The sequence below is a fragment of the Grammomys surdaster genome, unplaced genomic scaffold, assembly GCF_004785775.1.
Source record: "Grammomys surdaster isolate TR1022 unplaced genomic scaffold, NIH_TR_1.0 126906, whole genome shotgun sequence".
Lineage (NCBI taxonomy): Eukaryota > Metazoa > Chordata > Mammalia > Rodentia > Muridae > Grammomys > Grammomys surdaster.
In genome coordinates, this window is record NW_021621692.1 from 2,681,925 (window position 1) to 2,696,616 (window position 14,692).

Genomic DNA, 14,692 nt, shown 5'->3' on the forward strand with positions numbered 1-14,692 from the left:
AATAGAATTTTTTCCCTTTCCCCAGAGAGAGTAGAAGTTTTCCCCTTTCCCTGCTTAGGATCTTTCTGCTTTTCCCCTTAGATAGCTTCCATAGGAAACTTTTTACACTTAGTAATAAACTTTATAATAACTTCTCTAAGTGTCTTTTCTTTCTGTACCTCAGACTAACAGGTGTAAGTTAGGGCCCAGCAGTTCTTTCTGCAATAGTACAAAGGCTATTTACTTAATCCTTTGCTGTTTTTAGGATGAGGTGCAAGTGCGAGAAACTGCACTTTCTGGCCTCAGAGGACCACAGAAGGCAGATCAGCTACAGTAGCATAGTAACTTAGGTAAGTAAACTTTTATTATGCAGAAACCCTAAATATCTTGTAAGACAAAGTATTACCCTTGAATCTCTTAAAACAAAGTCTTCCCCCAACCTCCGGCTCCCTGATGCTCTTCCCCCTCTGCTGCATCAAGAAGAAATGACAAGAAGAAAGAAGATTCTCCCCTCAAGCCAGGGCTGGCCCCTGTCCGATAACCACCTAAAGTTGAGCTAGAGGTATTGAAAAGCACCACGGGGATTTTGATGGAAGGGCTCCTCAGTGTAGGAGCAGTATTTGGCAGGTCTAGTCATCTTGCCCTTGAGAGAGTAGTAAGCAAGAATAGGAAGTATATGTAGTATATGTCGTGTGTGTGTGTGTGTGTGTGTGTGTGTATCTGTCTGTCTGTCTGTTTGTCCTTGTGTGATGTGCACGGATACCATAGAGTTTGTGAATGGATAGATGATTTTGGTGAGGAGTAGGTCATTATAGAGGCACAGAGATGGGGGGCTAGCCCTGGAAGTCTTTCCTCTGTGTATGAGCAGTCAAGAAGGAGAGTTCAGGAGCAGAGAAGCCCCTCTCCAACAGAAACTGCACATCAGTCTCAGCATTTATCACTTGTAGCAATGTGTTCACCAAGCCTGGGGGGTAAGAAGGAAACTCTGTCATTATTTGGTTAAAGTGTTCACCCAGGCTCTTCAGAAAAACACAAAAAATAGACCACAACTATATCAACATCTGGCAACCTAGAGATTTCTTTTTTTTTAATGTGAGAGAGGAAGAAACGTGTGGAGACAGAGAACAATAATCCATGTACTTTCTGGAACTGGTTCCTGGACTGTGTGGCCTGCTGATTTCATGACCGATAGTGCAGGCAAGTGGGACACCAATGGGCTTATGAACTGTCGCAGCCTTGAATAGAGGTTGTGAAACAGCAAAGATGGAATCCCAGTTGGAGCAACTGCATTTAAAAGCTGAAGAGAATTTCATATCCTTTGGTGAACCTCAGACTGTATTTGCAAGGCCTACAGATTTCTGTGGTTCAGTGAAGGTCACTCACATTAATGAACAGTTTTCTTACTGATGTAGACTATACCGATGAATCTACAAGATGGCTCAATGTTAACAGTGCTTGCTAACAAGCTGAACGACCTTAGTGTGATTCTTGGGACTCACTCATTGGAAGGAAAGAGCTGATTCCCACAAGTTATCTCTCATCTCCACTCATGTATAATGATACACATGAGCCTGCCTTTCAAAAACCTTACCCTACCTTAGAACATTAATTAAAAAAACAAATATAAAGTCCTCTGATTTAAATGCTAATTGCATTTAAAAATACTTTCACAGCAACATCTAAACAAGCATTTGATCAAACAGCTCAGGTCCCACACTTCACCAAGCAGACACATGAAGTCAATCTTCACAATGTGGTGATTCATAGAGATGGTTTACTATAGCAGAACATTTCCCGGAAAGAGAAGTTTCAGAGTATAGTTGAATACAACATCTCCAGACCCCAACCAAGAAATCACACAGGACTCCAGTTTTTCCAGCCTTTCTGGAAGCTACACATAAAAGAAAACAAAACAGAGTATCTCTTCATTAAATTCATTAAGACTAAATTGTGGAAGGGAAGGGCTTGCTTAGAATGGATTACACAATCAAGTTACTTTAGGGAGAAATCACTTTTCTGGGAGCCTTGCCAGGGCCATCGATTCCATTGTGGTGTTCTGTGCTGGTCTGTGTCAACTGGCTCTTATACTCTAATAATTGGTAGAAGTAATCTTTTTTTTTTTTTTTTTTTACCAATATTTTGCCTAAAACTGGTCCACCAGGTTGTGACAGGATATTACCATATAGATAGAGAATAGAACTTTCCCTGCATCATCCTTTCATTCCATTCATGAGACAGGTTCAAACACAGAGCTGCCTGTTTCCCAGGATAAAAATTCAGGTCAGGAGTCCAGGGGACAGTCTCTTTGGGCAGGAGCACTGTAGCCACTCACAGCATATTTCCAGAAAAGAAAATAACACACGGCTGTAAAGTAAGGTTTAGAGGCGAGTGTTTGTACAAAAGGATGGAGGCAAGATTTCAGAAAGCCTGTGGACTGACAAATGGAGAGAGTATTGTAGTACTCACAAAAAAAAAATAAAGTGAATGTTTTAAGTCAGAGTGTCTGGGAGCCCCAAGAATTGCTCTGGGCAACATTAACTTTCTTAAAGAGATGGAACAGCTTCAACCAGCCAAGGAAGCAGCCACAGCCCTTTGTAGCCAGAACTGAGACTAACTCTAAGTCTCAGAGTTTCACTGTAAGTCATCCGTGTGACATAAATAAGCTCGGTGAAACATCCCTCTTGCTTGCTTTTGCTTCCTTCACCGGTTCCTAGATCCTTGTCAGCCCACGTACAAATAAAACTGAAGGCTTTGCTTCAGCATGAGTGAATGTTATTGACTCTGTGCCAATCAACAAAACCCTGTTTACTACAAACTCCTGCAGACAGCAAAGGATGTGACATTTGAAACAATACCATTGTAGTGAAGTGGCACAGGCCTCAATATGATTCAATACATCATTCACAAGAAATGAAAATGTGCAGGAAAGTATCTTACATTAAAAAACACAACAACCTGTAAGTCTGAGATATAAAAGCATTTCTCTAAATGTCATCCTAAAAAAATTCTCAGGATTAAAGAGAAAGTGTACTGGAAATGCCTGCAAATTACTGTACAATTCATACACATGTGCATACAACTGCAGCTTGGTAGAAGATTCATATTCAGATCCATGCAGGAAATGCTTCCAGAAAACCAGCTTATGTTTCTCACGATTACTAACACATTATGGGCACATTCCCACATCTTTGCTGAAAACGAGAAATTATGGCAGTGCCTTTAAAATCACCCACCACTTTGCCTGTAGACCACGTGAAAATCAATCCGAAACACTAAAGCTCACTGCATAAAAGTAATAATTTTTCCCTAAAAATTTGTCATTGAGTAAATGAAATCTGACTTAAAATAATACAATACAAACAAAAAAGAAACAAAAATGAACTTACATTTGAAATGTCTGAAGAGAGTGTCCTGAGACTTGTTTTACCCTTGTTTCCTTACTCCAAGAAAATGGGTTCTATTTCTCCCCGGGCTCTATCACATCTGTATTGGTCTCATTCTGTTTGCCTGTTTTGAGCATTCTTAGTCAGCCTGACTGCTTTTGGAGGAAGATTGTGGTTGTAATTTTCTTGGCCTGCTGAGCACTGTATTCATGTGACCACTCTTGGACAAATCTCTTGTTTCTTGACTTCCAGCCAGTTCCCAGAGCAGAGAAGCTGCCAACCCTACACATTTGACTAATTATAGTGTCAGAGAAATCTGTGTTTGCCGAGAAATCCAAATTTGTAACTTTTCTGGGCCTTCCCCCAAAAGAAATTGGGACTTTAAAAAAAAATCATCCCTTAAAAGGTAAAGCATAAAAAGTTCAGGGTTTTGAGCTCTGGACTTATTCTATAGTGTTGAGGCAAATACTCTAATTAGGTTTGAAACAGTGTAGAAAGCAATATGTTGATTTTTTTCCTATGTCATATCTTTAATCCTTTCTACTTTGTCAGTTCCTGATCTCACCAGCGTCAGGCAATAGGCTCCGTCTTTAAAATGTGCTCAGCATTGTGTGTTGTGTTTTATAAAAAAAAAGAAATAGAAGCCAGGGATGTGGTTGGTGGAGGTGCGGTTTGGTAGGGGGATGGGAGACATAGAAGAAGTGCTAACATTATGGGTCTTGAGAATTATGGCTCAGAACAGCATTCGGCTATGTATAGGAGACTGAAAACCAAAACTAATGCAACTATAAAAGACCTTAGTTAAATAAGTCACAAATTTAATAGACAGATATTAGTAAGGAGAGAAGTGTAAGCCACTGTCCAGCTAATATTTACAAAATTCTATTTCATTTTCATAGCAAGAAAAAAAAACAAAAGTAGATTCTGTGTGTCAGTGCCCTTTGAAAAATACAAGTTGACAAAAATTACCTGGGAATTCAGATAATATTCCATGTAGACTCCAAGATCACACAATGCAACCTGTCAATTTTTAACTCAGAAAACAAGCAAATGCAGTTGAATCTCTGGGGTCATTACCTATTCAGAATCCTGAGATGATTTCTGTATTGCTGATTGAAATGCACTCACAAGCTCTAGGGCGATGCTTTCCTGATCAGTAAGGATTCATGCCTATGATTTTGTTTTGATTTTAAGCTTTCCTGTCAGGACCCTCAAAGAAAAGACTGTTTCTTCCATAACTGGGGCTGTCATCTTTGAAAGAAGTCTTTACTTCACTTCCAGACAGCTGCCACATTTCCTTTGTCAAAGGTTTTACTGAGCCCTATTTTGTTGAGGGATTTTTTTTCTTTCAATTTTTCCCTTTTTCCCTCAGAGAAATGATTTACAGATCATTGTGTAAGACACCACTGGGGCAGTGTCTTGTAAACATGCAAAGAGCCATGAACTACACAATAAACTGTTATTGCGACATCTACACTACACTATTTCATACTTACCATTTTGTATACTAATTCACTAATTTGTTGAAAAACAGTATGCTTTTTTTAAATCGCTCAGTGTTCTGAGAGTAAAACCCGCAAACTTATAATAGGAAAACCTAGGAGAATTTTTTGTGCGTTTGTTTTGATTTTGTATGAAGATAATAAGACTGTGAAGCCACTAGCTTAACAGAGAACTTGGCCTAGCTCAAAGGTGTCAGCAGTGGTTCTTAACCTTCTTTCTACTGTGACCCTTTAATACAGTTCTTCATGCTGTGGTGACCTTCAACCATAGCATTATTTTCATTGCTACTTCCATAATGGTAATTTTGCTACTGTTATGAATCATAATGTAAAGGATATCAGTTATGCAATCCCTGGGAAAGGTGTCATGACTCACAGGTTGAGAAACACTGCTTTAACAATTTATCATAACATGTTCCCAATCAGCCTATAAAATCAATGGATTGTCTGGCTCAAAGTTCTAAACTCCTCCCACAATCCTCCCCAAAACAGCATGGTCTATTCTGTCCCAACAATATCCCACAAATGGGGTACCAGTTTCCAACACAAGGGCAAGCAACACAACCAAATGTAATGTGGGAAGGAAAGAATTTATTCCATCTTATAACTCTTAGGTCAATCACTGAGAGACATCAGAGCAGGGACTCAAAGCAGGAACCTGAAGGCAGGAAGTAAAGCAGAAGCCATCGAAGAATGTTGTTTCTTCTTGGTTTCTCATACCTTGCTCAGTGCTTTTTACTAATACTGCTGAAGACCACCTTCCCAGGCTGGGCCTGTTTCCAGGTAGCATGGCTCCTTGACCTTAATATTAATCAAGAAAATTCCATGGAGTTATATACAAACTGATCTTATGAAATCATTTTTCTCAATTAAAATTTCTTCTTCCCAGATGTGTTTAGGTTTGTGTCAAGTTGACAAAAACCAAACAGTGTAGGGTTTTATGCAAACCAATCAGTCACAGAAGCAAAAAGACAATGCACAGAATGGGAGAAAATATTTGCAGGTCTTCATCTGTTGTAAGATTAATATTTTTGATACAGAAAGAACTAAAAGATACATCTAAATTATACGTAATCCAGTCAAATGAGTAAAGAATTGCACAGCCATTTCTCAAAAAAGAACCACATGTTGCTAATAAATACATTTTAAAAATCAACTCTTGCCTTATGCGAGATAAAACCCTTTAAACCAAAGCTATAATGATAATATATTTCATCCTAATTAGAATAGCTATTGTTAAACTTTTAAAAATTGCTGATGAAAATTTAGAGAAAAACCATGATAATATAAGACTAGTGGAAATGTGTGTTTATAAAATACTCAACAAATCAGGGTAGAAATCCTCCCCAAGCCAAAAGCGTCCCCATGAAAGGGTCCACTTCTTCCAGTCTTGAAAGTATATGGAAAATAGGTGAGTAATATCAAAAATAATTGCATACACACTCATGTTTATTAGGATACTATTCAAAACATGCAAGATAAAGAATCAGTGTAGAAATCCATCAACAAACGAAGGTCTAAAGAAACGTAATATCTACAGACAATGAAGTACCATTAATCTGTGACAAAGAAGGGAATCCTGTCATCTGAAGGAAAATACATAGAATTAGAGGCCACCATGTTGAAAAACTAAGCCAGACACAAACTTGTGGAGTATAAGTTTTCTCTTATATGTAGAAATACATACAAAACCAAATATGGAAAGTAGAAGCACATAAAGAGCTGTGAAGGGTGCTGAGACATACATGTCCTGAAAGGTCACAACTTCAGTTGAAACAATCCTTTAAAGAAACAGTTAAAGTCAGGAATCCATACAATTAATGCATTTTAAAAAGACTATACTATAAAGAAAAGTTGTAGAGAGTGAGCTAGCTCAATGGCTTTATTCATGATCCTCATCCCATTCATAAGAGCTGTATACTCATGATGTAATCAGCACCTTCTATCTCCATGGTCAAATGGCTTACTCGTCAACAATAGATGTAGCATTAAAGACAAAATTGCTTTGAGCAACTAGAGAAGAAAAAACAGCCATAGCTAAAATTTTCAGTGTTAAGCCTCTTCCTGTGGGAGGAGCTTCCACTTCATTCAGGGATCAAGGTCCTCTTGAAAACCATCCAGCTCTTGTTCCTTGGAGAGTTCCAGGAAGACCTGAGAGGAGAGGGAGAGAAAGAGAGATGGGGGGGGGGGAGACAGAGCGAGAAACAGAGAGAGGCAGAGACAGAGAGAGATATCACAATACTTCTTTTCTCATGTAATAGCCAACTTTATTCAGAGCATCAGACAATTTATACTCTGATAGTTAAGAAGAGTCAGTGTGCATACACAAGGACAAACTGCCTGTGACTGACTTACTGCACATCACAAAAAAAATATTTTTCTATAGAGGTACATAAACAAATAACAATAGCAAATTTAATGACTTATCTGAAATAAACTGACTCCTCCCTATCATACCTAGAAGGGGCATGGGAACACATTCCAAGAACAACTCCATGTTTTTAATGAAACTGAAGTCACAATATTCTTCTCTTGTCTGAATCCAAAGATCATGCATTTAATGTTTGTGAACAAAAGTCCCTGAAATTGACCTACCTGTTCCAGGGTGGATTGGGAGAGACTGTACTCCTCCAGGTCAAAGCTCTGTTTAACTATTTAAAAAAATCATATGTCAGGACTCTTGTATGTTAAGCCTTGTATGTATACTAAGTCATCATATGTCATGAATAGCAGCAAATTTCAGGGAGCCACTAAATGAAATGACACACGATTTTGTTTTGAGCATATTGCATAACTGAAATACATATAACATTTGCTTTGATTCATCAGGGAAAGAGCCAGCAGTATATTTGCATGCTACACACGTTTTTAAGATCTGCATCATGGGATACAATGATTCCTAGGTCATTTTCTCCCCTGAATAAGAAGAAAGTCATTGATTAGTAGACTTGGCACAGAAGTAGTTTGTGAATAGAAGAGATTTTGTAAAAGAGAAAAGAAAGACACAGAGATAATGTCAAAAGCTATCTAAAATGTTACCACAGCATGGAAAACTATGTTTAACCAATTTAGACAGAAGGACAGTTCAAGTCATGACAAAGGGTACATAGACTTTTAGTGGAAAGATGCCCCCAACAATCCCAAAAAATCATGACAGGGATGTTAATCTTAGGAATGCTGTGAAGGATCTCATGTTCCAAAAAGGTTAGGTGCTGAATTTAGACAATGGGAAGAAGATACATCAAGAAAGCTTTGGATATAGTCATCAGAAACCAGAAGATATCTATGGGACAGGAGGTGGCTATTCCTTAGTAGGGAAGGTGACAGGCAAGTGAAGGTGACATTGAGCAGTAAAAAGATAGAGCTCCTGGGATGATAAGTCAGATAAGCAGAACATGACAGCCAAAAGATGGACAATACAATGTTCTGATCAAAGGGTGAACACAGTGTGCTCTAAATTACACTGAAGCCCACCAATGGATACCAGATTATTCACACTTATACAGGAATTTAGAGGTCATTATTGGCCTGAGCCAATAACATACAACTGACTGTAAAATTATATACTTCTACTGAGATCTCTAAGGTGAAATTGATTATAGATATAAAGTAATATAACCTTCAAAGTATGACGAATGTTATCTTATTTTTTTGTACTTTCCTATGTGGAAAGTAAAAAATTAAAATTTAACAAAAATGAAAACAACAAACCTTGCCATGCGTATGCCTAGCTTACCTCTTTTGTTTTCTGCTTCCTATTTCAAAGGGAACTCTGAATGCTCAGAATTAGCCCAGAATGCTCTGATCTAATTTCTTACTACTGTGGGCTTCTGTTAAATTCTGGAAGTATTTGATCTCAGAATCTGACCTCTATTAGTCACTTACCTGTCTCTAATTTCAAGAATGCCTGTGATAAAGGTTGCACATCTTCTCTGGGCAGTTTATAGACCATCAGAGAAGAGTACCTGGAAAGAAAGGAAGGTTAGGTTGGTCTCTAATCATGTGGCTTAACATCTATGGGAACCACTATGTTTCTTTTCATAAATAAGACTCTCTGTCGTAATTGAATCTCTGAGAGTCAGGTCACTGAGGCAGACCAGTTGACAAGAAGGAAGAGAAGAAAAGATGGTTGAAATTTGGTTCAGTATCTTCCTCCTTGGAAGGAGCCATGTAGGGTCAGTCTAGGTAACATTTTGAGACTGGTTTTTCCCACCAAGTCTTGACTGGGAAACAGCCTCCTTTTAGCTCCACAAGCTTTCTAGAATTACCAAACTGGGTAGGAATCTACTTATTCATCACAGAGTCTACATTTAGGCACCTCCTCCTCCAACTCTCAATGCTATTCTCATACAAATGGGAATTGAAAGTCCTTGGGAATTAAAACCACAATTTCTTCAGAAGGGCCTAGAGTGCATCGATTGCTGGTTAGGCACTTATTTAACTACCTATTATTGACACATAATCAGAGCAGATCGATTTCACTTCAAACATTTCATTTTCTTTCATTTACAGAGGATCATTCTATTTCACCAGCAGTGTTTATTGATTATGCTTGTGTGATCTAGTTTATACAGAATTAGGGCTCTTACAGACATGGAATGAAAATAAAAGTTACACTCTTGTCATCAGTCAACTCCATCATGATTATCTTACTTGTGTCTGTATGAAGCTTCTGTTGTAAAGACACTGGTCAAATACAATTAGTGTATTCCTATAAATATTGGGTTTTTACCCAAGCAATTCATTCAGCAGATATTCTTTGAAAATTTGCTCTTTAGGTGTTGGGTTAATCCAATACATCTGGAGCAGGAGTAGGAATTACAAAGGCACAAGACAAATGTGGGAAGGATAACAGTGACCATGCTTAGGTCACCACTGCATCACCACACCCAAGTCAGGGTCTTCTCTCTGTTAAGTAAGGACATGAAGCATCTCTAGGTCTTACCCAGAAATGTCTATTTGCTTAAAATTGTTCTTCCTTTTAAAGATCAGCATAACAACTGGATAGCCTAGACAGAACCTGCCACATAATTGGGCCACACCAATATGACCTCAGATTTACACCAGCCCTCTGTTCTCTAGTAGACTTTGAGCAGTACCCACAGTTCAGTGACCTCTTTGAGGTTTTCTTACAGTGTAAACATGACCCACAGTGTTTACCATGCCAAACAAATCCCAGGGGAAAGTTGGTGTACTTTGCTAGATCAAAATCAGGAACTCTGGGCTGGGGAGATAACTCAACCCAGGATAGTGCCTGCCATGCAAGCATGAGGAAAGACTGAAGTTTATAACTCAGAACTCACAGAAACTGGATGTGACTAAGTGTGTCTGTAATCCTGGCACTGGTTGGGGGTAGGAGAGAGCTTGGGAAAAAACAGGCTTATACCTAGAGCTTACTGGCAAGCTTGTATATCAAAATGCTTAGCTCAGGCTCCATGATAAAGGGACAAAGGGATGTTGACTTGTGGCCTGTAGCATGTGTATGTACACATACACACATATGTGTAGGAGCATATGTGTCTATGTGTACTTCTGTGCATGTGTTCATGAGCAGACAAACAGACTGACCATCAGACACACACCACATGCACATCTCCAAAACTGTGCTTACATTTCCTGTCGAGCAGCCTGGGGGAAAAGCCTCATGATCTCCATGTTGAGGGGCTCCACCTGTGTGGGAGTCTTCACCTTCATCTGCAGGAGATATTCTTTGCCAAATTTGCTCTTTAGATGTTTAATGGATCCAATACATCTGGGACAGGAATAGAAATTATAAAAGCAGAAGACAAAGTAGGAATGGTGCCTGTGAGCATGTGCAGATAGCCACTCGGTCACCCAACTCAGGGTCTCCTCACTGTTAAATAGGGAAGTGGCAACTCCTAGTCTTACCCATTAATGCTGACTTGCTTGAAAAGCAAATTTGTTTCATCTGATTATCACAGAGTGGACAGGTGTGGGATGAATAAAGGAACCCACCTCAGCCTCCCAGACACCATGATGGCCACTCGGTCGCACACAGCCTCTGCCTCTGCCATGTAATGGGTGGTCAGGAGAGCGCCCCTCTCTGTGTTTGCAAAGGTGGCCTGGATCGCCTGCCTATTGTCAAGAGAAGAACTGTGATGAATAGAAGTCCTCCGACTCTTCTGGGCATAGGAGAGATGAAATGCCATGTGGCAGACATTAGAAATATTCAATGAAGTCCAAGCAAAATGGATCATGGAGGAAGAGGATTGTCAAATCTGTTGCTAGAGAAACACTGGTGACATGGCAGAAGCTGTCATGAGAAAACACTTAGAAGAAGGACGCTTGAGAGCACACATTTTGAGTAGAGAGGGACTGTTTATGAAACTTAAAAAAGATTCAATTCTCCAAACTCCATTGTGAAGCATCAATAAACTTTTGTAAGTTTCCTCCCAAAATAATGGTTTTTAAGGATGTGGATGTGTTGGCTACACTTATTTCAGTTAATCTAATAATATTAACACAATTCATGAACTCCCCACCATCTGTGATGCAGCCATGACAGCAAGAGTTCCTTACCACATTTGCTGCTGCCCCTCGGGATCCATCCCGGTGGATGGCTCATCCAGAAGTACCACAGAAGTGTTCCCCAGGATACTCAGCACAAAGCACAGCTGCAACAAGAGGGACAGCCCATGTGGCATCACCCCAAGTGTGGCCAACTGAGGTACGCTCAAAGCCCTTCCCCCTGAGCCCTGCCTATACCTTTCTCTTCACTCCCTCTGACAGAGTCTTCACAGGAGATTTCAGCTGGGCCTGCAGCTTGAGTGCATCTGCCAACCTGAAGAGAGACAGGAGAACATCACTGTCCTCACCAAGGTGGAGATGTTCGGAGGGTGGGACAGTGAGCCTGGCCAGGATGGAGGAGTGGGGACCAGGAAGGTAACTCAAGAAATGTACTGAAACATTCAACAGGGTCAGGGTAACAAAGGATGCGATCTCTGTGGCCAAGAGAGATGCATTTTCCTGTTTTAAAATTGTTAGTACAGAGTTCAAATTCTTCTGCAGTTTAGGTTATATTTAAAGTACACCCAATTATTTACTATTGAATATGAACCATTTCCCCTCCATCCTTAAAATGAATAAGACTTTGTAGTTTTCTCTACCCTACCTAGTCAACCAATAGGACCTCCTATCCCACATTTACTGTGAAAGTTGCCACCTCCAGACTCTCCCCATCACTTGGGTACAGAAGCAAATAGGTGCAGACCCCCATGTACCTTGCAATGGCCAGGTTAGCATCACTTTTTCTCATCCCCTTTATGGCTGCAAATATTTCCAGGTGTTCCCTCACAGTCAAGTTGTGCCACAGAGCGTTTTCCTGAGGACAGTACCCCAGGAACTCCGGGGTACCCCCTGTGCTGTTCACCTTTAGCAGCACCTATGGATAAAAGGTTACTGTCAAGGCTTAACAGAAGTATTGTTCCCCAAAGTACTTCTGTGGCAAATTCAGTGACAATCTCAGAAAGGCAGAAGGATTCATGCTGAGAACAAATGCGCTGATTCAAGAGTCCAAAGGTTCCATATTACCTCGTATTAAAAGATGATCCAGGGGGAATTGCAAATAAAAACCATGTCAAGTGTCTGGAGAAATGGTTAAAGTGCTTGCTGCATAAGCACGAGGACCCATCCTATCATCCACATTACAGATGCAGCAGTGTTAACACCTATGACCCCAAAGCTGGGTTGACAGTGACAGAAAAATCCCTGGGACTTGATGATCAACTGATCAATGTAAATGAGTAAATCCAGATCCATTGTAAGACAATCTCAGATAAAAAAGAGGATGACTGAGGAAGAAATCCAACATTCACCTGTTGGCTCTTCATGCATGCTCACACATGCAAGCGTATGAACATGTATGTACAAATAACAAGTGAGATATCATTTCACATCTGTAGAAAGACTACTATCAAAAAGGAGGACAGACATTAAATGATCAGGACGTGGAGAAAATGGAACTGTTGTCCATAGTTGGTGCAAATGCGTATTAGTATAGTCAGTTATGGAAAATGTCCTGATGTCTCCTAAGGGGGTGGAGGTGGGGAGGACATGGCTGAGGTATGACCAGAAAAGCCCATTTCCTGGTATGTTGTCAAAGGGATTGAAAGCTCATTTTCTTTGCTTTGATTTTTTTAATAAAATGAACTTTTCAGTCCTTTGTTCCTATTTGTAATAGAGAAGATGAAGTCAACCAAATGTCCATTACAGGATTAATGGGTTTTCAAATGTGGTGATAGAGACACAACATGATACTATTCAGCCTTTAAGATGAGAAGGTCTCCTTTTGTCTGTGATAATATGGATGGACCTAGGAAATATAAGATGCTTTGCTTTGTATTTGTGATAAAACTCTGACCAAAGGCAACTTGAGGAGGAATGGATGTATTTGGGCCTGCATTTCAAGATCATAGTCCATTCTTGAGAGAAGTAAGGCAGGAACTTAGTACAGGAACCTGAAAGCAGGAACTCAAGCAGAAACCATGGAGGGATGCTGCTTACTGCTTAGGTTTCCCTTGCTTGCTCAGTTACATTTCTTATATAGCCCAGACCCACCTGCCCACATGTGGTATTTCCCACAGTGGTCCATGCCTTTCTACATCAACTGGCAATCAAGAAGATGCCGCACAGATGTGCCCATAGTACAGTCTAATGGTATCAATTCCTTGGTTGAGAGTCCCTCTTCCTCAGTATGTCTAGGTCTGTGTCAGGAAGACTAACCTTGACAGTGTGGAATGTGAAATCAAGCAGGCACAGAAGACAGACACTTCCTGACTTCATTAATACACACATGTCCACCATTTAAATAAGTTAAAGTTGAAGCAGTAGAAAGTGGAATGACAGGAGTAGACGCATGGCTCAGCCCTTAAACGGGAGGTTTACAGGCTCTGCCCTTAAAGGGAAAGCTCACAGCCTCAGCCATTAAACAGGAGGCTCACAGACTCAGCTCTTAAAATGAAGTTCACAGGCTCACAACCAAAAGTATAAAAAAGCAGAATGGTGAACAACAGAGGTTAGAAGAAGGCTCCTAAGGGGGTGGAGGTGGGGAGGACATGGCTGAGGTATGACCAGAAAAGCCCATTTCCTGGTATGTTGTCAAAGGGATTAAAAGCTCATTTTCTTTGCTTTGATTTTTTTAATAAAATGACCTTTTCAGTCCTTTGTTCCTATTTGTAATAGAGAAGATGAAGTCAACCAAATGTCCATTACAGGATTAATGGGTTTTCAAATGTGGTAATAGAGACACAACATGATACTATTCAGCCTTTAAGATGAGAAGGTCTCCTTTTTTCTGTAATAACATGGATGGACCTAGGAAATATGTGATGTTTTGCTTTGTATTGCTGTGATAAAACTCTGACCAAGGGCAACTAAGGAGGAATGGATTTATTGGGGCCTGCACTTCCAGATCATAGTCCATTCTTGACAGAAGTAAGGCAGGAACTTAGTACAGGAAGACAAAAGCAAGGACTGAAGCAGAATCCATGGAGGGATGCTGCTTACTGCTTAGGTTTCCCTTGCTCGCTCAGTTACATTTCGTATATCGCCCAGACTCACCTGCCCAAATGTGGTATTTCCCACAGTGGTCCATGCCTTTCTACATAAATTAGCAATCAAGAAGATGCCCACAGATGTGCCCATAGTACAGTCTGATGGTGTCAATTCCTTGGTTGAGAGTCCCTCTTCCTCAGTATGTCTAGGTCTGTGTCAGGTCGACTAACCTCAACAATGTGGAATGTGAAATAAATCAGGCACAGGAAACAGACACTTTCTGACTTCATTAATATACACAAGTCCACCATTTAA

At 40.1% G+C, this 14,692-nt stretch overlaps 1 protein-coding gene and 1 pseudogene across 1 annotated transcript in view; both read right to left on the reverse strand.

Moving 5' to 3' along the window:
• The window catches only part of LOC114615584 (ATP-binding cassette sub-family A member 8-A-like), a 77,509-nt gene extending 74,006 nt beyond the window's left edge, over window positions 1-3,503 (reverse strand). Inside the window, exon 1 of the mRNA XM_028761282.1 lies at window positions 3,366-3,503. The gene's annotated coding sequence lies outside the window, so the exon portion shown is untranslated. The remainder of the gene's footprint in view (window positions 1-3,365) is intronic.
• Window positions 3,504-6,481: 2,978 nt separating this feature from the next.
• LOC114615592 overlaps window positions 6,482-14,692 on the reverse strand; it is a 72,830-nt pseudogene continuing 64,619 nt past the window's right edge.